At 36.1% G+C, this 23174-nt stretch overlaps 1 protein-coding gene across 1 annotated transcript in view; it reads left to right on the top strand.

The window, feature by feature from the left end:
* Positions 1-23174, top strand: part of LOC150095193 (xaa-Pro aminopeptidase 1-like) — a 606338-nt gene that overhangs the window by 21003 nt on the left and 562161 nt on the right. The window contains exon 2 of the mRNA XM_090410814.1: positions 10586-10627. The gene's annotated coding sequence lies outside the window, so the exon portion shown is untranslated. The remainder of the gene's footprint in view (positions 1-10585; positions 10628-23174) is intronic.

The raw sequence follows: 23174 nt of genomic DNA, 5'->3' as shown, positions 1-23174 counted from the left end.
CTCATCTGCCCAATGCTGTATACGGTCCCCCACTAATTTCTCGAAGATCTTAACAACTACTGATGACACACAAACTGGCCTATAATTAGACATTTCTAGTCTGCTTGTGCAATGGCACTATCTTACCTTCCTTCCATTCCCTGGGCACCTTTCCTGCAGCCAGACTTTCATTGAAAAGCCAGGTTAAAGGCACTGTCAGTTCCCTAGCACATTCTCTCAAAATTCGTGGTGAAATACCATCCAGTCCCACAGCTTTACTGACATCCAGAGTACTCAGTATTTGAAAGACACTCTCCTCCTGTACCTCTAAACCTCGAACCTGCCCTATCCCTCTAGCATTAAAACTGACTCCTCCAGGATGAAATACTCCAATAAAGTGTTCATTGAACTATTCTACTATGTCCTCTGCATCAGTCACTCTATTGCCTTTTTTATCCCACAATATCATTCTTCCACAGTCATTTCTCCTCCTACTGGCCCCGTATCTAAAAAAATTTGGAAGGAATTTGCCAGGTATTCTGTAGGGCAATCATCAATGTCCTCCCAGAATACCTGACAGCCTCCTCACACCTTGGCATTCCTGCCTGCTTGATCATTGTCCAGTATGAGTTGTGTACATTGAAGTCCCAAGAAGGATGACCTCACTATTAGCGTATTTTGACTGTAGAAACTTAAGCTTTAGAGAGAGAGAGAGAGATGGTTGAAGAGGTCGTGGTTAACAGAGCTTGGAGAGCAATAGAGATATCATATGAAATGAGTAGATTGGTTTGGTAGAGAAAATTTGACCCAAAGCAGAATAAACGGGTGGAAATTTGAGGTTCTACAATTGCATAGTATGTCAGTTCTGATGAATGCACAAGTGCCCTTTTGGCAGAAAGAACTGTGTAACAAGTTTGGGCAGTTGAAGTGGACAGTGATTGTTGCGTTTGCCAGTTAGGAGGTTCTGATAAGAGTAGTAATTCTCATTTAGATGACTGTAGATGGTTGTGCACATAATTTTTATTGCTGTTTAGACCATGGATGTTGGTGAAGTGGATGTATGAAACTCCCCCCTCCCCTTTGGTAAGAATTAATGTTGGTGTTTTTTGTTTCTTTTTTTGTTGTTTTTTTATGTTTATTTGGGTGCATTTTTTTTTTTTTTATTTTAACTATTTTTTTTGTGGGAGAATTTTTGTGATCTGCAGTAAAATCATATTTCTTTGGGTTGTGATTCATTATATTTGGGGAGGAAGAGTTAAAAAGGAAATGGGATATGGAAATGAGAGGTGACAGACTTGCAAACATTCCGCTCACATAGTGAACCTGGTCTCCCTCCAGTCACAAACTGGCAAAATAAGTGGCTGCGGGATTTTGATGCTAGCTGATCAGAAAGCCTCCAGATTCATTATTAACTAGTTCAGCATGCACCAACCAGCTACCACCAGCCTGTGGAACCAATTTTACTGCTGTACATTTGAATGGGGGAAGGTCCGTGCCCCTACATTATGACTGGCAAATCATTGATGGTATCACTCACACTACATGTGGGAACAGAGGACACTCTTTGGTCACTAGAGCACTCTTGCTCTAGTGACCAAACATGGCTACCACCACTTCAGGCCTCAAATAAGCAGCTGTAACACCATCCAGTTATTATTTCACATCTCACCTATTTTAGTTTTCTACAATTTGGTAACACCAATTATGTCACTATGGAATTTCTCTGATTCTTCTGCTGATGTAAAAGAAATAGAGCTTAATTGCTGGTCTCCTGGTAGCCACTCTCATGTGTCCTGAGGACAACCTTGTGCTACCAAAATGCAGCTCTGTTTTATTTCTGGTAAAGAGAATAGAAGTGAGTTCCTTCCTGTAAGCCAGCCTAAGAAGAGAAATATCTCCAAATAAGCTATTTCTCTTCTTAGGCTGGCTTACGCTAGTGACTTTTCCAGACACATAATCACACCATATCCGTTCTTTCATTCTCCACAAGGCATACTCTTCCATTCAGTACAATACTTTTGTATAACTACTAACATGATATAGATCTCAATGTTCAATTTTAGAATAGGGTTCCCACATTTGGGGGTGATGAACTAAATATCTCTCAAAAAATGCTTGATGCTATCCCAAAATAAAGGATATTCCAGTTATCTTATGACCTCCCACTCTCTCTCTCTCTTTCTCTCACACACAGATTCACTCCCTTTTAAATACTCTGTTTGCTCTTTGCTCCTTCTATTGGTATTTTCACTGTTCAGCTGAAGAGTGCTTTGAAATAGTATTTTGTGGGTGCTGTACTTCTGCAGTATCTGATGAGAACCAGCAATTCAAAGCAGCTGACATCATTGAAACTATAATCAAAAGTACTAATAAAGGTGAATGTACGAGCTTCTAGGCACAGTTCGTCTCTTAAGTAGTGAAGTACCAAGACAACTTTGATGTTAAAGATTGTATTTTTGTGTGCTTTAACTTTCAATTACAAAACACCTAAAGTTTCAAGAAATTTGTTTTTCTTTTTTCTAAATGCTCTCTTCATTCCACTATATTTTCATGATTAAAAATCACTTGCAGTGCTTTTATTTGTGTGAACATTCCTCATCATGTTTTCAGGCATGTAACAACATCCCACTAAATATTTCCTTTTAAATATTTTCCCCTCCCTTTCATATCCACATTATCACTCCTCTCCTCCCACATCCTGTCTATTCCATCTTACCTTCATGAAAAACACCATGTCTCTCCATCTCTGCTCCATTATGTCATGTGCATGAAATCACATTTCTGTTCTACCATAATACACTTTTTCACCTGCATTTACTTTTAAGAAAATCAGCTGTCAGTATAACAAATTTCTCTTTAATGCACTAGACATTTGTAAATAGATGCAGTAATAATACATTTTTTAGCCTGCATCCAGACCAGTTTGTGGTACCATGATTCTAGCACGTCAAAACTACATTCCTTCTTCTTTATCATAACCATTCGTGTTTTCCCTGGAGTCATCTGATTCCTGTGTTTGTCAGGTCATTCACCCCCTTTTTTGGTTCCCCCCTTCCACACATATGCACATCACTACTTTTTCTGGTATCCATGCTGTCTATGACATAGTTGCTCACTACCAGTGAAACTTGGGTTTTTGCTTAGCAAAGAGGCAAACTATCCAGAAGAGTGCATGTAAAATATACTGCTTTAGTTGTTTTGGCTGCATTTCTCCTCCCCAGTTTTAGGTCTATCTTGTATACTCTTTCTCCCCACTGGTATCTCACTGTTCTCCATCTGTCCAACTATCACTACCTCATCCATTATCTTCTTCTAGAAAATTTCTTTAGATTGCTTATCTTACCTATTCAAACCTGCAATCCATCACTCCCATTTAGTTCTATCCTTCCCTTAGATCCATCCCACATATTCACAAACTGCTCTCCTTTTCACACAGTTCCATCGATATTCCATTCATTTTTGCTTGCTGTCTCAGCTCATCACTATTGTACCTGGGCTGCACACTGATCATTGTTTCTCGCCTTACTGTTTTCTTTTAGTCTTCAGTAACCTTTTAACATCAATCCTTACATGCTCCTGTCCAGCCAAATTATTTGTAGAGTTCCACTGACTATTCTGGTCATTTATCTTTTATATCCAAAGCTTCAGTCACCCTGCTCAGCTTCCCTTTGGAAAGCAAACCTTGTGGATTCTCTCTCTCTTTCACCAAATTAATGAAAATGGATTCTCCCATGTTCTTTAATCATTAAAGAATATGCCAGTCTGGAATCTTTCATTATCTCTTTCCCTTGCTTTCTTACACTTGATTCTTTTGTGTGCCATACGACTTCCTTCCAAAAGTTGTTAATCTCATGCAGCATACATTTAATCTTGTTTCTGAACTTCACTAACATTACTTTTGGTTCAGATATCTATCTCATTAACAGCATTCACTTGCTTACTATCCTTTGTATTTTCTTCCATAATAACACTTGTATTGTCTTGTTTACTGGCACCTGTACCTTCTTATTTACCAGCACTATTTTCTTCTCCTTTCTTTTAGTGTTACACAGTGATCAGCATTCATTTTAAAAATTATGGACTTTACAACCGTGTTATAAATAACTCTTTTAATATCCCAACGGTATATTCGTTGTGCCTTTGTTGAGGTGAATTTTCTCTTTAGTTAGATGCAGTTTGGAATGATGTTGCTGTCCCTACACCGTTTTAAAAAAGCCAGTCGATTGATCAAACTAGAAACATTAATCTTCAGCTTACCGTATCGATTGCATCGCTTGTGGGTCGAATCTCCATGAATTATCATAATCCTTTCTTTTAGTGTTACATGGTGATCAGCATTCATTTTAGAACTTATGGACTTTACAACTGTGTTATAAATAACTCTTTTAATATCCCAACGTCTAGATCTTCATATCAAGATCATCATCTGGAGCATACACATAACCTCTAGTGAAAAAAAAAAAAAATTATTTATAAACTACATCAAGCTAAATTCTATTTATGATAACATGAATAAACATTCTTTCTTACAGATAGTTTTCTTTCAGTAACAATGATGTCCTATTTTTAACATTACAATTGTTATTTTTGATTTAGGATCCTGGATTTTCTATAGTCCTGTTTATAGTTGCTCTTAGAGAGGAAGGTTCCGTGGGTCGAATATATGCTTTCCATATGTTTGGGATTTTTAGACCATCATTATTGTTCAGAGTCATTTTGCACTTGGTTAGACTATAATAAATTTAGTTTAATCCTTTATCCAAGTGTAAACAAACAAAGTTTGCACCTGAAAATATCTTCAGGACTGAGGTAAGGTGGTGCAACTCATAGCAAAGGTGGACCAAGCTCTCATCACCCCTTATCTCAGTATCTCCCTTTATGCAAAGCACATCTCCTTGCAGACATGTATAGCTCCAGTATGCTTTGGTTGGAAAGATCTGTGTTTGAATTCCATTTACAATGCAGGGAACTTTAAGTGGGTTTTTTAACTAAGAGTGAGTTAGCCATCACATGGAGATGTTTCAGTTTTTCCTTCCGGAAGGCCTACTGGCTCGAGAAGACATTCAACATTGATTACAATGAAGCAGCTGATAAATTAGCAAAAGAGGCTAGAGAACTCAACTAAGAAGCTCACATGATAACTCTTGCTGATGCTAACGCACTAGCAAAAGCTAAACTAATTCCACTGAAATCAGTTATACAACATCAAATTCCCGAAGTCAATGCTGACAGAAAGACATCCACCACGATAGCAAGACTACGAACAGGACATTATAGAGGAATGAAGATCAATACAGATGATACAAGAACATGTAGAAACTGCAACAACTGCCCCAATACCAAACTGACACCCACTCGCATCTTTACCTTCCAGCAATTACAGCAGCCTTGCAAGAAATAGATCCTAATCCTGTACAGCTCTATACAAACAAAATAATCAACATAGCCAAAGCAGTTCAAGGAGTACATGGAAATTCAATAAGTGGTTCATCACTATTCTTCCCCCAATTTCATTCTCATTTCATTAACTGTGAACAAAGAAAGAAAGATTATAACTAGATTTGTTTTATGGATTATTATTATTAACAGACCTCCATGGAGGCAAGAGACTCATCATGGGTGGTCCTGCTCTCACATGCATAACTCATTATACCCTGACTTAAATACATTCACTCTCCCTGCACTCACCACAATCTCAGGCAATGCTTTCCAATCACCCACCACTCTCTATGCAATAAATCTACTTCTCATCCCCTTGCTCACACTCACCTTATACAGCTTCCAGTAATGGCCTCTCATTCTTCCCTCTCTCCAGATATTCTGTGGAAATCATCCACGTTAATCTGGTAATTACCCCTTACCAATTTATACATCATGCCTCCTCTTCCTTCTATCCACTAAGCTCTGTTTGCATTCTCTCAATTTGTCCTCATATTCCAGAGACCAGAAATCAGCTTACTCAATCATCTCTAAACCCTCTCCAATATCTCATCATCCTTTCGAAAACCAGGTGACCAAATTTGTGTGCTGTAATCAATATGTGGCCTGATCAAAGCCTTGTACAATGGAATCATAACATCCTTACTTCTACATGGTGGTGTTCTCCACATCATTCCTATTATCTGCTGTGTCGTCTTCACAATTTTAGCAAAATATCCATGAAATTTCAATCCCTATCCACCATCAGATCTTTCATCTCCTCCATCTTCTCTCAAATATCCCCACTAATTCTATACCCAAATTTTAAAACCTTACACTTTTCAACTTTAAACTGACATCCCCACATACTTGCTCATTAAGACAGTCTATTTCGATCCTTTGAAAAGCTTCAACATCTGCTCTTGTTCTCATAACTCTCTCCAACTTTGCATCATCTGTAAACAACTGTATATCACCATTTAAGCTCTTTCCAGTATCATTTATACACAAATTTAACAACAATGACCCCATAACAGATTCTTGGAGTATGCCACTAGTGACTTTTCTATTCTAGGACGTCACTTCAGAAAGCCAATCTCCAATCCAATGCACTAATCTACTATCAAACCCTATCTGTTCCAGTTTAACTACTAGTTTGTCATGTAGCAATCTATTAAAAGCCTTTGCAAAATCTAAAGAAATTTCTGTATATGTATCCCCCTTGTCCAATGCATCACCTTGTTATAATAATTAATCAGATTGCTAAAACATGATCTTCCTTTATCAAACCCATGTTGTCCATTAAAGAGAATTCTGCTACTCTCAACTCAGTCCTCACTAGCTTCTCCAGCACCTTGACCATAACTCCTGACAAGCAGATTGGCCTATAATTTGAAGCCTTAGTCTTATCATCCCCTTTATGAAGCAGAACAATTTTGCCATCTTTCCACCCCTTTGGAACTTGGGCCAATCTAAGACTCATGTTAAAAATGTATATTATTGATGTTAACTCCCTGGCACATTCCCTGAAGACATTAGGTGATATACCATCAAGTCCCAGCTTATTAACATCAAGTTTACTCAATTCCTCATATACCTCCTGCTCACTCACCATTATTGGTTTTTCCCCGATTTCCACTGGTCTCAAGTTCTGCATTATGTTACAATCACAAGAATGGAATACATTGATGAACTGTTCATTAAAAATCTCTACTATATACCTCAGTGTTTATCATTCTCCCATAATCACTGACTAACATCCTTCTACTACAAAAATCCATACCAGTATGGATTTTGTTATTGAATATGGAATCTTTTTGCTTATGGTATCTGTATTTGGAAAAAAGTCAGGTAGTTGATGAAGTAGTGATTTGTCAAAGTTTAGGCATAACACACATTTGACATAACATCTTCAGTAAGCTCCTGTCATAAGGTTCTTGCTCTTTATCTCTCCACCTGTACAGTTAATGTTGGAGTATTACGGGGCTTTTTTCTTTTCACCTACTCTCTGTTGCCTATTAATGGATTTGTCCATTTGCAAATCATTCTGCAACTTGGCTGATTATTGCGCTTTTCTTTTTTGTTTGATAATCCAATTTTCAAATCATCTTTCAATGAATAGCTGATAACTTCATTAAACAAAATTCATTCTTGTCTTGTCTTCTTTCTTTTCTCTTATTCTTGCTTTTGATAGTTCCAAAATTTCTAGACAGCATGAGAATTTTTTTTGTCAGAATCTTAGCCTTCAGTGTTCCCTGGCAAAAGCATTTATATTATTATACTCATCAGAACTATTGTTAAAATGGCATCAGTAATTCTCCAAGTCTCTTAAGATGTGCAGTGGCTAATCATCACTTCTTCAAAGTTTAACACTAAAGTTAAATAGAACATTTTTTCCCCCCTTTGTTTGTTGAATAGGAAAGAATAAACAAAAAACAGGTTTATTTTTTCTTCTTGGCTATCTATCTGTGGTGGTATGTCTTATATGTTAAATAACCATTTATAAAGTATATAAATTGAATTTGGTGATATTATATATAATATATACTGTACTTTTAGGATGGTATTCAAAATTATTTTGTATTTTTTTTTTATTAGTTCAAAAGAGAACAATCAGGTTATACCTAAATTGATAATCATTGCATGAAAAATTTTATGCTTGCTCACATCACACAAATATCTCACTAGTCAGAGTATGTCATTCTGGGTAGACTATACCATGGTCACTTAATATATCATAGTTGTGTGTTCATTCTTGATCCTGGTAATTTTATAAGCTTTTTTTTTTTTTTTTTTTTAATACCATGTCCAATTATTACCTTGTGTAACTATCAGTATCATGACAAATATTGTAAACTACAATTTATCCAACCATAGCAGAAAAACACTTTGCCATTTGGGTAATTGAAAGGTCAGATAAGTGAAGATACAATTATATGATGCTCTACCTGAAGACCTATTTGACATGCAAGGATTGGTTAATTTAAAGGAGATGACTTTCCTTGCCCGGTGTATGACCATCACCCTGCTTAGTGACAGCCTGAAGAACTTCCATGTTTTTTAGAGATGGTTTCTGGATTACATAAAAAAAAATGAACTATATATTTAAAAAAAAATAAGTCTCCATAGTGCACTTTGAAGAACAACAGGAGCTCCAGTCAGTTGGAAAAGACATGAGTTTGTTTCTTGTCATTATGAGAGGAATCTTTATATATGGACTTTTTTCAATTGAAGGCGAGTTATCCAATCTCATGTGGAGATATCAGGATTTTTATTCCTGGAAATTTGTACTTTTCATCTTGCATACCATCAAATTGGCCAGAGAAGACATGTAGAAGACCTGTTTTATTACTGGATGGTGGATTATGCAGTGTGTGTATGTGTAGATAGTTTTTCGGCTAGAGATGAATTTCATCGCTCAGTGTGAGATCACTACCCAGCTTATTGGAGGCGTGAAGTGGCTTGAAAAAGTTCAAAGTTTGGTCTCTAGAGCAGTTTTTCAAGCTATGTAAAAAAAATTACAAAAATATATAAAAATAGAAATAAAATCCTTAGCCCACCTGTGGTACAAAATGTGTTACAGGTTTGTAAATAACCTTTTGTGGGTGGGAGCAACATAAAAAAAAAGTCTAGAGGAGTGTTTCTTAAATTGATATCCATTGTTCTGTGGAACTATAAGATAACTTGATAACCCCTGCAAAAAATTTGTAGGGGTTATCAAGAGCATACAGACATTTTTAACTTATAGGTTGTGCTCATTATGTTGGAGGCTTAATGGAGTATTCACAGCACTGGGAAAGGATTAAAAACTGTTTTAATTCTTCTAGTATTTCATCTGTCACAGAAATGTCTTTAGTGAATACATATTAAATATTTAAATACATTCACTGTCCCTGCACTCACCACAATCTCAGGCAATGCTTTCCAATCACCCACCACTCTCTATGCAATAAATCTACTTCTCATCCCCTTGCTCACACCCACCTTATACAGCTTCCAGGAATGGCCTCTCATTCTTCCCTCTCTCCAGATATTCTATGTAAATCATCCACATTAATCTGGTATTACCCAAATAAATAGTTTTGGGATTAGATGTTTGAAGAAAGTATTGTTTAATGAGAGTTTGGAAGTGAAAAACCAGGGAAAATAGAGATTTTAGAAGGGATGTAATCAAGCATGTCTTCCCTCCTAGGATAAATGAGTGTATGTGTAGAAATGATTATGCAATTTCACAGGTTCCTGATTTGAACAGGTTGATGACATTACACAGGGGTAATAATTGTGGATACAAGGGGTACATGTTGAAATGTATATACATAAATGATAGAAGTATCATGAATAAGGGAGAGAAATATTTGGCATTGGTCAGCTCAACTGTGGGTATCAGTGAGCCCTGGTTGACAGAAAAAGATATAGTTACAAGATAGATATAGTTAAAAAAAAAGAATATAGTTACAGGAATAGAATATAAAGGGTATTGTATTTTCACAGAGGATAGTGAAATTAGGATAGGAGGTGGGGTATTGTTGGTGATAGCTGAAGAAATACAACCAACAAAATTAGAAGTTAAAGAGGATTTTAGGTCTGAGAGCAATGGTTCATTTGAGACTGTCTGGTGTGAGATAGAAGCCAATAGGTGCTGCTATAGACTGAGGAGTCTATAGGAAGATGTAGATGTCATGCATCAACAGATTAGCACATTGAGTGCAAGCCAAGCAATTATTATGCTATACTTCAACTATGGAGACATAGATTGCAGGGAGGAAAGGGGAGCTTGGCAAGATGGAAGCAGGATTGATACAGTTTATAAGCAATAATTACATGAAACAACATGTTATAGAGGAGACCAGAGGTTTGAGAGTGGATCTGGTTATAGCATCAAAAGATATATTTATAATCATGACAGACACTCTGCCTCCAGTTGGGAAAATGACCATGCAGTCTTCTGTGAAGTTGCCAAACTTGAGGAATTCTCTGTCAAGAAAGGGTTTATGTTGAACTATAAAGCTGGTAATTATAACAGACCAAAGCCCCCCCCCCCTAGTGTGTGTGTGTGTGTGTGTGTATATATAATACATGCAGTTGATTTAAATAAAATATGGTTTCTTAATATATATATATATATATATATATATAAACATAAAAAATTGCCATAGGTAAAGTCATAAACTTTTTTTTTATTTTGTAGAAAGTAACTTTTGAAGACTTGTCGGTTTGGTCGTTTTGTGTGGTAAGAATTTTTCCAAAAGTAATGAAATTTAGTTGATATATTAATTTTAGTAATTTTAAATGTTACATCTTGAATTATCTTAAGTCTATTCCAGTGTAATATTTACTTGATTCTTGCTTGCTGCTTTAAATTTTTTTTTTTTTATGCTTTAAGTTGATTTATCAAGAAGAAAATGAAGAAGAATGCTTATTAAGACTAGCTTTTGAAATCCATGTTATGCTATTACTTATCTCTTTATTCTAAGACTTCACAATGCCAATATTCTCCAGCCATCAGCATTAAATCGCCTGTCTGTCATCCATGCATTTGTCCTGATATGGTCCCACTAATTGATTGTCCATTGATCACTTTTCACCTGTCCAATGTGTTCTGCCCATTTCCATTTGACTTTAAAGTATCTTCCTGTATATCTAAACCTATTTCTTTTCTTTTATCTTCATTCTTTATTTTATCATGTAGTTTGATGTTTAGCATGGTTCTCTTAATTTCACACTCAATTTTTCTCATTCTGTCTAGTATTTGTTTGGTTATTTGCCATGTTTCTGGTCTGTATATCATAATCAGGATGAAAAATTGATTAAAAAGTTTGGCTCTGTTTTCAGATTTTTCTTTTATTAACTCAGGAGATTTCTTCAGTTTGCCAAAAGCCATCTGACTTAGCTGAATTCATTTTATTTCTTCATATACTCTAATTTTTCAGAATGTAAAAGTTCTGTTTATTCTTGTACTTGCTGTATTTTATTATGGTTTTTTTTTTTGTTTGTTATTCTACTATCTGGTTTTCTTAGGTATTTGTTTTTCCAAAGCTTATATATACGAGGATTGTTTGAAAAGTTTCCTAAAAAAAAATAAGGTAAACACATTTTTTTGGAAAAAAATCACCTTTATTCTCTTCATAGTCTCTATTGAAGTCTACACATTTGGTGGAGTTTCCAATTTTTTCATCCCATCTAAAAAGTAGGATTTGTCAAATTGTGCAAAATAGTCATTGACAGCCTTGATGGCATCCTCGTTTGAAGAAAATTTTTTCCCACTGAACCAAATTTTTTAGTTTGGGAACAAGAAGTCGCAAGTCACTTCGTGCGCACAGTTTTTTCCTGTGAATTTTTCACGTAGGATATTATATACCCATTCAGTTGAGATATCTACAATCTCGGCAATCTCATGCACTTTCACTCAGCGGTCTTCCATAGCAATATGGAATTTTGTCAATCATTTCCTTCGTAGTCACCTCAGTCGGGCATTCAGAATGCGCTTCATCTTCGATGAACTTACAACCATGTTTAAACTCATTTATCCAAAAATAAATAGTCTTTAATGCTAGTGCAGAGTCCCCATGAACTGCATGCAACTCGGCTTTGATCTGCACAGCCATCCACTTCAAATAAAAGTGTTTTATCACTGCATGAAACTCATTTTTCTCCATTTTTATGAAAAATGCAAACACTGCCATTTTAAATGTTTGCCAAACGAGAACTGCACATTGCACGTGGCTAAAATTTTGACAGGGGGTCCTTGAAAAAGATGATACATGCTGACACTGGTATGAATGAATGAATTGTGTCGTCTATTAGAAATTTACCAAACTTTTCAAACAACCCTCATAATATACTTTATTTGCTACTGGATTTAGTTTGTTCAAATTTTTTTCTAGCTTTTTTGTTTGATGTTACCACTAGTTCACTTAGGGTATATTCTTATATTGCATTGAATAATTTGGGTAAAATAGTATCTAATTTGTGAACTCTTTTAAAAATCAAAGATAGAACAATAGGATGAAATGAGTTAAAATGTAAATATAAAATGTAAATGTAAATAAGCAAAATGTTCTGGAAGCTATTTAAAAAGCTCAGAAATGGAGGAAATAGTCTCAGTAAATGGAATCATAGATGATACAGATGACATGAAAACTGAAGATAAGGATATCCCAGATGTCTGGAGTAATTACCTGAAAATGAGACAAGCAATGACAGAACTAGTAAAAATTTTCAAGAGAAATGCAAACAAGAGGAATATCAATTCTCCTTAATGATATATCTGCCTTGACACAGTAAGGAGGCTTGCACGCACCAATGACCTCAAGAACTATATCAGCAGTAATTAAGCTACTGGTAGGGCCAGCCATCTTGGGGGTGCAGTGGGTGCAATGCACCTGGGCCCCACGATCGAAGGGGCACAGTCGGTACACATTTGCGGAAACGTATTATATTTCGAATGTTTTTTTTTGTTTTCCTGTGCCAAAATCATTTGCAGGTAAGAGGTTTTACAATATGTTTATTTCGAATCCTTTAATTTTTACCTTTGAAAAATATTTTAGGGCCCCAAAAAGTTTCTTGCACCCAGGCCCCTTTATAGAGAAGGCCAATCCTGGGTAGGGCCTCCCAGGTTGGTCAAGAGATAGGGGCCAGACTAAGAGAGAGAGACCTTGGTCCTCCAGGTTGGAGATTTTGTACTTAAAAAGTAAAAAATTTCTATAACTCAGATGCTTGAACTGGGAAAATTCATTGGACCAAAACAATGGAAAATAACCAAGAAAGAATAAAGATAAATTATTAGGAATCTCGGACATTTTAAAAGTAGTCACGTGGAATGTACGAACCAAACAACAAAGGAATTAGAATTGGTAAAACAACTAAAAATATTAATATAGCCATGATAACTGAAACAAAAAAGAAATTAAAGAACAAAAGATAGATGAGTGTGGCTAGTTTAATTGATAATAAATGGAAAGATAGAATATGAAAGAACAATTTTGTAAATGATAGAATTATGACAGTTACATTAAAAACATTTCGAACAATTTTATGAGGAACTACAAAAATAGTTAACTAAATGTAATAAAAATAACTATATATTAATAGCAGGAGATCTTAATGCTAAAGTTGGAAAGTATCCAATCCAAATGTCTTAGGAAAATATGGAGAAATTTGCATGAATAACAATGGTCAGGTATTCTGTACTTTCAATAATTTTAAAATAGCCAATATTTTATATTTTTTTCCAAAAAAATAATATGAATAAACATATTTCGAATGGCAGAGGAACAAGATCTATAATTTATTATATCATTACCAATTAAAAATTAGCTCCACTTGTCAGAGGTGTACGTGTTTACAGAGTAAGTGAAATTTTTTTCAGATCATTATTTGGTAGTCTCTAAAATAGAAATACTAGCAAAATGGAGAAAGGAAGTAAATAAGAAAAAAACAATAAATAGAACAAGTATACAAAGTATATCTATTACAAAATAGAAAGCATTTGAATGCTGTATCAATCGTGATTAACAGATTATCTAAAAGAAGCCAAATCAGTGAAGATATAGAAGAAAAATGGAAAACTTTAATAAAGATAATCCATAAAGCATTCTCTGAAGTACTGGGAAAGAAAAATAAAATATTTAAAAGAAAAACATTAAAAATCTAGAACACAGATATAGAAAATGCAATAAAAGAAAAACCAATGGCATACAAAGCATTCCTTCAAGAATATACAAAGGAAACAGAAGAAACATACAAAAACAAAAGAAATATAGCTAAAATCATGATACAGACCAAGATTCTTCGGACGGATTTATTAATAAAATAGAAGACAAGACATTGCCAATAAAATATTAAGGAAATTGAACAACAAAGAAAGAGATACAGCACAAATCAACATAATACAAGAGAAACAATGGATAGAACTTTATAAGAATTTATGGTGTAACCCAAATTTAATAACAAAAAATAATAATGAAGAAATCGTCACTGTTATCGAACCAGTAAAATTGGAAGAACTAAAAGAAACAATAAAGGTATAAAAAAAATAGAAAATCTACCAGATTAGTATAAATACAGAGCTTTAGGAATATGGTGAAGAATATTTACATCACAGATTCTTAAAATTAATAAATAACTGTTGGAGAAAATGAGATTCCATCAGATTGGTTAACGGCTAAGGTTGTATCTAGCTTTAAGAAAGGAGACGGAGATGATTGTGGAAATTACAGAGGAATAAGTTTATTACATAGAGGCTACAAAATGTATAGTAAAATCCTGAATAAAAGAAATATTGCACACAATCTACTCTGAGAAGAACAAAATGGTTTCAGACATGAAAGACTTTGTATGGACAATATTTATGTGCTAAAACAAATTATTGAAAAAAGACGAGAATTTAATTTAGAGACTCATATGGTCTTTATACACCCTCTGTCCAAAAAGAAACCAAACTTTTGATAGAAAGTAAAACACAGGCCAATTATAATTATTCAAATAATTTATTTCAATCAATATACTTTCCCTCAGCTTCGATAGAGTGTTTGGCACGATCGATTAATTTGTTAAATGAGTTTTTTATATTGGTTTTTGGGATACTGTTGAGGGTCGTGATTACTGCCGCTTGTACATTTTCAATGGTGTCCTATTGCTTTCCTTTCATCGGCGAATGAAGTTGGGGGAAGAGAAAGAAGTCGCAGGGTGCTAAATCAGGTGAATACGGCGAGTGATCCAACATGGAAACTTGGTTTTTGCTCAAAAACTGTCTCACAATGTTCAAACGATGAAATGGTGCTTTATTGTGCAAAAGTGACCAACTGCCTGTATCACGATATTCATGCCTTTGCAACGAATTCTCGGTATCAGTTGCTTCAAAACTTCTAGATAAAACTCACCATTGACTGTTTGGCCAGGTAGAACGAATTCTTCGTGAATAATGCCCTTGGAATCATAGAAACAAATCAGCATTATCTTTACTTTTGACTTCTCCAAAATGCCCCTCTTCTGGTGGTCTCCACTCAGCACTTTGGCACTTTGTTTCGGACTCACTCAAAACATCACGTTTTGTCACCGGTAATGATCGTTTCAAGGAAGTTTGAGTGCTTACAAGCAGTTTTAAAGAGGTCCTTGCAGTGTTCAATTTGATACATTTTTTGGTCGTCGGTCAACTTGTGGGGAACAAATCGTGAATTCAATTTATAAAGGCCCAAACTCTCGGTCAAAATGTTGTGCACAGTTGATTTTGGAATCCCCTATTCATCTTCAATCAATCTCATGGACAATTTCGGGTTATCTTTGATGAATTCATGCACTTTTTGGATGTTAACTTTGCTCAGTCCAGTTTTTGGATGGCCCGGCTTTTCGTCGTCCTCAAGCGTCTCACAACCACTTTGAAATCACTGAAACCACTCGTAAACTTGAGTACGGGATAAGCATTCATCACCGTATTCAGTAAAACTTTAGTTTAACACAAACGTCAATTGCAGCTCTCTGTTTAAAACTCATTTTCCGACCGTTCGTCAAAACACGCTGTCACTCTTGGCACTATAACTCTGCTTCTAATGAAACAAATGTCATAAACAGTTGACACAACACTAATGAAGGTTGCTGCTTTCGACAGCAAAAAGATGGCACCACTAGTTTCTTCTATTTTTGAAAAGTTCGGTTTCTTTTTGGACAGAGGGTGTAGATTACGAGAAAACCTTTCATAAAATACACAGAGAAAAACTCTGCTTCTAATGAAACAAATGTCATAAACAGTTGACACAACACTAATGAAGGTTGCTGCTTTCGACAGCAAAAAGATGGCACCACTAGTTTCTTCTATTTTTGAAAAGTTCGGTTTCTTTTTGGACAGAGGGTGTAGATTACGAGAAAACCTTTCATAAAATACACAGAGAAAAACTATGGAATATAATGAAAAAACAAGGATATCCATTACATTTGGTACAAGCTATACAAAGTTTATGTAAAGATACAAACATACAATTACAGTTTGGTAATAAATTAATAGTATGTTTGTATCTTTATATAAACTTTGTATAGCTTGTACCAAATGTAATGGATATCCTTGTTTTTTCATTATATTCCATAGTTTTTCTCTGTGTATTTTATCAAAAGCTTTCTCGTAATCTATAAAGACCATATGAGTCTCTAAATTATTTTCTCGTCTTTTTTCAGTAATTTTTTTTGGCACATAATTAATTCTTCTAGTTAACTGGATACATTTAACACTAGTTAAATGTATCCAGTTAACTAGAAGAACTGTTATCAATACAATGCTGTATGCAGAGATGATGAGATTATATTATAGGCAATGAAGATGACCTTCAAAAATCAATCTACAAATTAAACAATGAGATTTAAAAATTTCACAAAAGAAAACAAAAGCCATGGCATTTAAAGGTTGGGATCATGTTAGATCAAAAATAGTTATCGAAAATAAAATAATATATAGAACAATGACACAGTTTAATTATTTAGGCTGCTTAATAACATATCTAAAAGATAAAGATACAGATGAAAAAAAAGAAATTTCAGAAGTTTTTGTGGAACAATTAAAAGGACACTGAATAAAAAAAAAAACAGGGCTAGAAACTTGGCTAAAATTGGCAAAGTAATGGCTTCTCCCACTCTGTTATATGGTTTAGAAACATGGACTGTTGAAAAGAAAGATGAAAGTAAAATACAAGCTGCAGAGATGAGATTTTGAAGAACAATTAAAGGATGCACAAAATTGGACCACTTAAGAAATGAAGACATCAGAAAAGAACTAGGTATTTATAACATAAATGAAAAGATCAAGAAATATAGAGAGGGGAATGAACATCTATTTAGAATGGAAAGATATTGGCTACCATAAGAGGTGGATAGATATAGATCAAAGGAAAAGAGAGAGAGAGAGAGAGAGAGAGAGAGGAAGACCAGCGACAAGATGGAAAGACCAGTGAAGCTGGAAGAGGCAAATGCTTAATCGTTGAAGAGAAGAAGAAATAAAAGTAATACAATACTTGAGTCAAAGAATCGAAATGTGGAAAGGTAACTAGAATAGATGATATTCAACTAGAAATGCTCAAATATGGAGGTGTAAAAGTTTTGTGGTGATTGCATTGTATAATTCAGAGGGCCTTTTCAGAAGGTCGAATTCAAGATGATTGGAGTTGAGCTCTTATCCTACCCATCTATAAGAAAGGCAATACAGCTAACCTTGAGACTTGCGGAGGAATTTCTCTATTAAGTGTTCCAGGTAAGATTTATGTAAGCATTCTTGAACAATTGTGGAAGAGAAACTGGGACAAGAACAAGCTATGTTTCTTCTTTTCCCAGTTTGAACAAGCATGAACAGGTTTCAAGCCAAATAGAGCTTTATTTGGATTAGATTTTCATTTTATGAGTAATATTTGAGAAATCATGGAAGTATGACAAGGATTATTATATTTACGGCTATTTTGCCTGCTTCTGTTTAGGAGTACCCCTGGTTAAATGTCATTGGCTTTTTACTCACGGATTCTTAGGGCATTGTAGATGTATATTTACCAATAAATATATGTAGCATAAAGGAAGAGAAATTTCACATACTTTTTTCCTGGGTGTTGTGGCTTGTCTTCTTTCTGCGATGTGCAAACTACTGCAGAAAGAAGGAAGAGTGTGTGTGTGGGGGGGGGGGGGGGATTATAGGTAATGTGGGAGAATTAAAATAGAAAAAAGAAAATAGAACAAAACCCGTTTTTTTTTTTGTATAATATATATAAATACATATATATTATATTATTAGGGATGGGCAGAGCATTTTTTTAAATATAGGGTGGGAAAGGGCGAAAGCAGTTCAAAACAGCAACTGATTTTTTGAGGGTGGGGAGTTGTGGGGAAAAGGGGGTTGACGGGGGTGCGGTCCGTTTCGGCTATGCTTGTTCGTCATCTGAACTCATGGAGGAAGTGGATGCTATGTCAGGTCAGTTAGGTGTTTCTGCTTTTGAAGTGTTTGTGTTATCGCCTATTGGTCGGGGTTGTGACCTCAATTTTACATTGTTTAGCTTCCAAACCTCGGAGATTATGTAGGGCCTGTGGACATTGATAGAATTCGCGTCACATTTTATGGCTATTGTTTTCGATATTCTAAGCATTGTTTCATTGTCTTGTCTGTCTACTATGATGGCCTTGTCGATCTGCGTGGTATGTTCAAGAGCGTGAACGGCTATTTCTGTTTACCCTGTGCTTTGTATTCGATTTTTCTTTTTGATGTTGCATTTTTTAGTGTTTAAATGTTCTGGAATAGGGATGTTACAGTCACGGAAGTGTTCTTATAGTCTTGCCCATAAAGACCTGATGGTGGAACCTGTGTAGGTGATATCACAGTCTTTTTGGCAGGGAAATTTATAGACTACGTTGTGGTGTTCAAATCTTTCTTTTTGTGTGTGAGAGATTTAGTAGGTTTTAGGAGATTTGCCAATTTTTAGTTAGTGGTGAATACCAGTTTGTAGTCAGTATGTTTGAAGATGTATTTGTAGGCTTTGTAAGTGTTCTGGGTGTATGGTAGTTTGATAATTTTTTGTGTTGGGAAGGTTGTTTTGGTAATTGGATTGTTTGGTGGGTTTTGGCCGTCCTGTTTGCATAATTTATTAGTTGTGTAGGATAGTTGCGATTTTAGATCTGTGTTAGTTATTACTATTATTACTATTATTACGGGCAACTCCAGGGAGTCATTAGACTCATCGAGGGAGGCCCCAAATCATATTCATCACAACTATTTGACATTCATACAGTATCTATCATACCTCGCCTTAAACTCATTCACTGTCACAGCATCCACCACAGACTCAGGGAGTGCATTCCACTCATGCACTACTCTAAAAGTAAAGAACCCAGCTCTAACACCTTTACTAACCACACTTTTGCCCAGTTTCCATGGATGTCCCCTAGTCCTCCCACAACCAGCCCTGTTCTCAAAAATATCTTCTGAATTAATTTTATAGAAACCTTTCAGTAATTTGAATGTCTCAATCATATCTCCCCTTCTCCGCCTATCAACCAATTTTTGCAACCCACAAATCCTCAACCTGTTCTCATACGGTTCATTCCACAGACCTGCTATCATCTTGGTCACTCGCCTCTGGATCCTCTCCACCTCCTCCCCATCAAGAAGAAACCTAGGTGACCAAATCTGAGCACAGTAGTCTAGATGGGGTCTTATCAAGGCTCGATACAGAGGAACAATAACCTGCTTGTCTCTGCTTGTCAACGTATTCTTCAGCAACCAAGTGATTTGATGAGCTGTTTTGGTCACTTTTGCAATGTGTCCCCTAAATTTCAATTCCTTATCTACCAACACTCCTAAATCTCGTGCCTCATCAATTTCCTGGAGCACGGTTCCACCAATGCAGTAAACTGCTGCCAATCTTTTCACCCCAAAATGCATAACCTTACATTTTGCCACATTAAACTGACATCCATTCTCCTTAGCCCAGACCTCCAATCTATCCAAATCATCCTGCAAAATTTTGACGTCATCAGCATTCACTATTGCCCTACCCAACTTTGCATCATCCGCAAACAAATGAACTGTTCCTCTCAGATCAATTTCCTATATCATTTATGAACAAATTAAACAGCAGTGGTCTAAGAACAGATCCTTGTGGCACACCACTAGTCACAGGCCGTCTTGTGGACTCTACTCCCGAGTAAACCACTCTCTGATATCTCTCCGTCAACCACCCTCCTATCCATCTCACCAACCCTATGTCCATTCCCATATGCTGCAATTTACTGATTAGAATTCCATGTGGAATCCTGTCAAAGGCCTTGGCAAGGTCCAGTAGAATCACCGTAAACCCATTACCCTTATCCAGTTCCGCCGTCACTGTGTTATAATACGTGAGCAAGTTACTGAGGCATGACCTACCCTTCACAAAACCATGCTGTCCCCGATACAGTATCCCATTTTCTTCTATCCAATCTTGTATTTTCCTCTTGACTATTTTCTCTAAGACCTTGACAATGATTCCTGATATGCTAATCGGTCGGTAATTTACAACAGCAGTCTTGGAACCACCTTTATGCAGTGGAACTATTTTCCCCTCTTTCCACCCGCTCGGGACTAACCCAGACCCGAGACTCAAATTAAACAAAATGGTCAAGGGTACTGACAATTCTTTAGCTGCTTCTCGTACAACACGAGCTGGTATACCATCCAATCCCACAGATGTATTGACATTGAGGTTATGCAATAGACTACTCACCTCCACTTCATTAACCACAATTCCCGTATAATCTACTGCTTTATTCGTTTCTGCAATGTCACCACCTGGATGATATACTTTTGCAAAGTGCTGCTCACTCAGTAACTCAACTATCTCAACTGATTCAGATACCTCCCTACCATCGGCATTCTTTAAAATCAATCTGCCATGTACATTTTTCCTTTTACTTGCTACATATCTAAAAAACTGTTTAGGATTCTCTTTAGCCTGCATGGCCAATGTTCTTTCGTAATCCTTTTTTGCTTTTCTTACCACACTCGTCACCCTTCTGGCCTGCGCTTTATACCGTTCATGTGCCTGCCGGTCACCCTTCTCCTTAAATTCCCTCCATAGTTGTTTCTTTTTTTGCAACTCAAGCTTAATGGTGTTATTCATCCATTTAACCCCTACTTGATTTATTATTCGGACTCTAGGTATACAGTCAGCCATTGCTTCATGCAAGCACTTCTTAACTACCTCCCATGCACTATCAACTTCTAGTCCTTGCAGTTGTACATGCCATGGCACTGAACCAATCAAACTCCTAAGCTTGTCATACTTTCCGAACCGATAATTCCACATGTACCCTGTCTTAATTGAAAATTCTGCACCTTTAGCCACCTCCCAAGTTAAGACCCTATGATCACTCTCACCGATTGGTGGCAATGTGGTCATATTTGTTACAGCCAAATCCTCAGATGTAATTACTAGGTCAAGCACTCGCTGACCCCTAGTATTTTCCATTACATGCTGTCACAGATAGTTATCCCTTAATAACCGCATAAAATCCAGTTACTTCCTCCCGTTTAGTTGTTAGTTGTTTTTTTTTTTCTGCATTCAGATTACTATGATTGGTTGAAAATTTGTAAGCATTTATGAAGTGTGATAAGATGACCGAATTTTTAACGGAATATGGATGGTATGAGTGGAAATGGAGGTAGTTTCCAGTATATTTTCGTGGCTATTTTGTTGTTTGTTCTGATTAATGTCAAGTTTTAGAAATTGATGGATTTGTTCTGTTCGGTTTCTATGGTGAATTTTAGTCTGTTGCTGTAACTGTTTAGGGATGCTTTTAAGGTGGTGATGTGTGTAGGATTTTCAATGCACAGAATATTGTCCATGTATCTGCCATAAAAGGTGATGCTGGGGGGGGGGGGGGAGGTAGGGTGGAGTAGGAGTGATTCTATGTGTGCTAGGAATAATTCTGCTAGTTGTCTGCTGATGTTTTGGCCCATAGGGATTCTGAAGATTTGAATATACATGTTGTTGTTGAACTTGAAGAAGTTTACCGAGATTATTAGTTTGATTAAGTTTATAATGTCATTAGGCATTAGTTTAGTACGAGAGTGTAGGGTGTGGTACTCGTCTTTGTGGGTACCCAATGAGGGCAATAGTCTCCTACAAAAACACCACCATAGCACCTTTATCAAAATTCGTAGTGAAACTTCTCAAACTCTTAATAACAACGTCTAACTTCATGATAATAAACACGGATGACCTTTTCAATAAAATAAATAACTTAACCCTATCTCAGGAAGACATCCTCACTTCATTGGATGCAGCCTCTTTATACACCAATATGGACGTCCCCAGAACTTTAGACATCGTACACACACTACTCACAGAAGACCACACATTACACTCTCATACTAAACTAAAGCCTAATGACATTATAAACTTAATCAAACTAATAATTTCGGAAAACTTCTTCAAGTTCAACAACAACATGTATATTCAAATCTCCGGACTCCCTATGGGCCAAAACATCAGCGGACAACTAGCGGAATTATTCCTTGCCCCCCCCCCCCCCCCCCCCCCCCCCCCAGCATCACCTTTTATGGCAGATACATGGACGATATTCTGTGCATTGGAAATCCTACACACATCACCACCTTAAAAACGTCCTAAACAGTTACATCAACAGACTAAAATTCACCACAGAAACCAAACAGAACAAATCCATCAATTCTTAAACTTGACATTAATCAGAGAGCCTGGGTAACTCAGTAGAAGTGGCGTATGCACTCTATTGCGCTTGACGCACGAAGAAAGGATTTGGTGGTTCAATCTAGTCGCCGACTAGAGGAAATTTTTCTAAGCCTTTTTTCAACCGGTTCCTGAGTTAGCCAATCTCTAGCACGGGCTAGTGAGTTTTTTTCTCCCGGAAACTCAGGTTTTTTATCCCGTAAACTCAAGAAAATCGACCGTCGAACCCACACTATTTTCAGACATTAAAAATATTGTTAGGGTTAGGGACCACGAGACCACGTGGACCATGGTATGTGTGTGTATATATATGTATGTATGTGTGTGTATATATATGTATGTGTGTGTGTGTGTGTATGTATGTGTGTGTGTATATATGTATGTATGTATGTGTGTGTGTATATATGTATTATGTATGTGTGTGTATATATGTATTATGTATGTGTGTGTGTGTGTATATGTATTATGTATGTGTGTGTGTATATGTATTATGTATGTGTGTGTGTATATATGTATTATGTATGTCTGTGTGTATATATGTATTATGTATGTGTGTGTGTATATATGTAT

The sequence above is a fragment of the Typopeltis vanoorti genome, chromosome 20 (genome assembly GCF_054136105.1).
Source record: "Typopeltis vanoorti isolate ZY-2024b chromosome 20, IOZ_Tvanoo_1.0, whole genome shotgun sequence".
Taxonomy (NCBI): domain Eukaryota; kingdom Metazoa; phylum Arthropoda; class Arachnida; order Uropygi; family Thelyphonidae; genus Typopeltis; species Typopeltis vanoorti.
The sequence above is the reverse complement of the archived record's forward strand: the minus strand, read 5'-3'. Positions and strand labels throughout refer to the sequence as shown.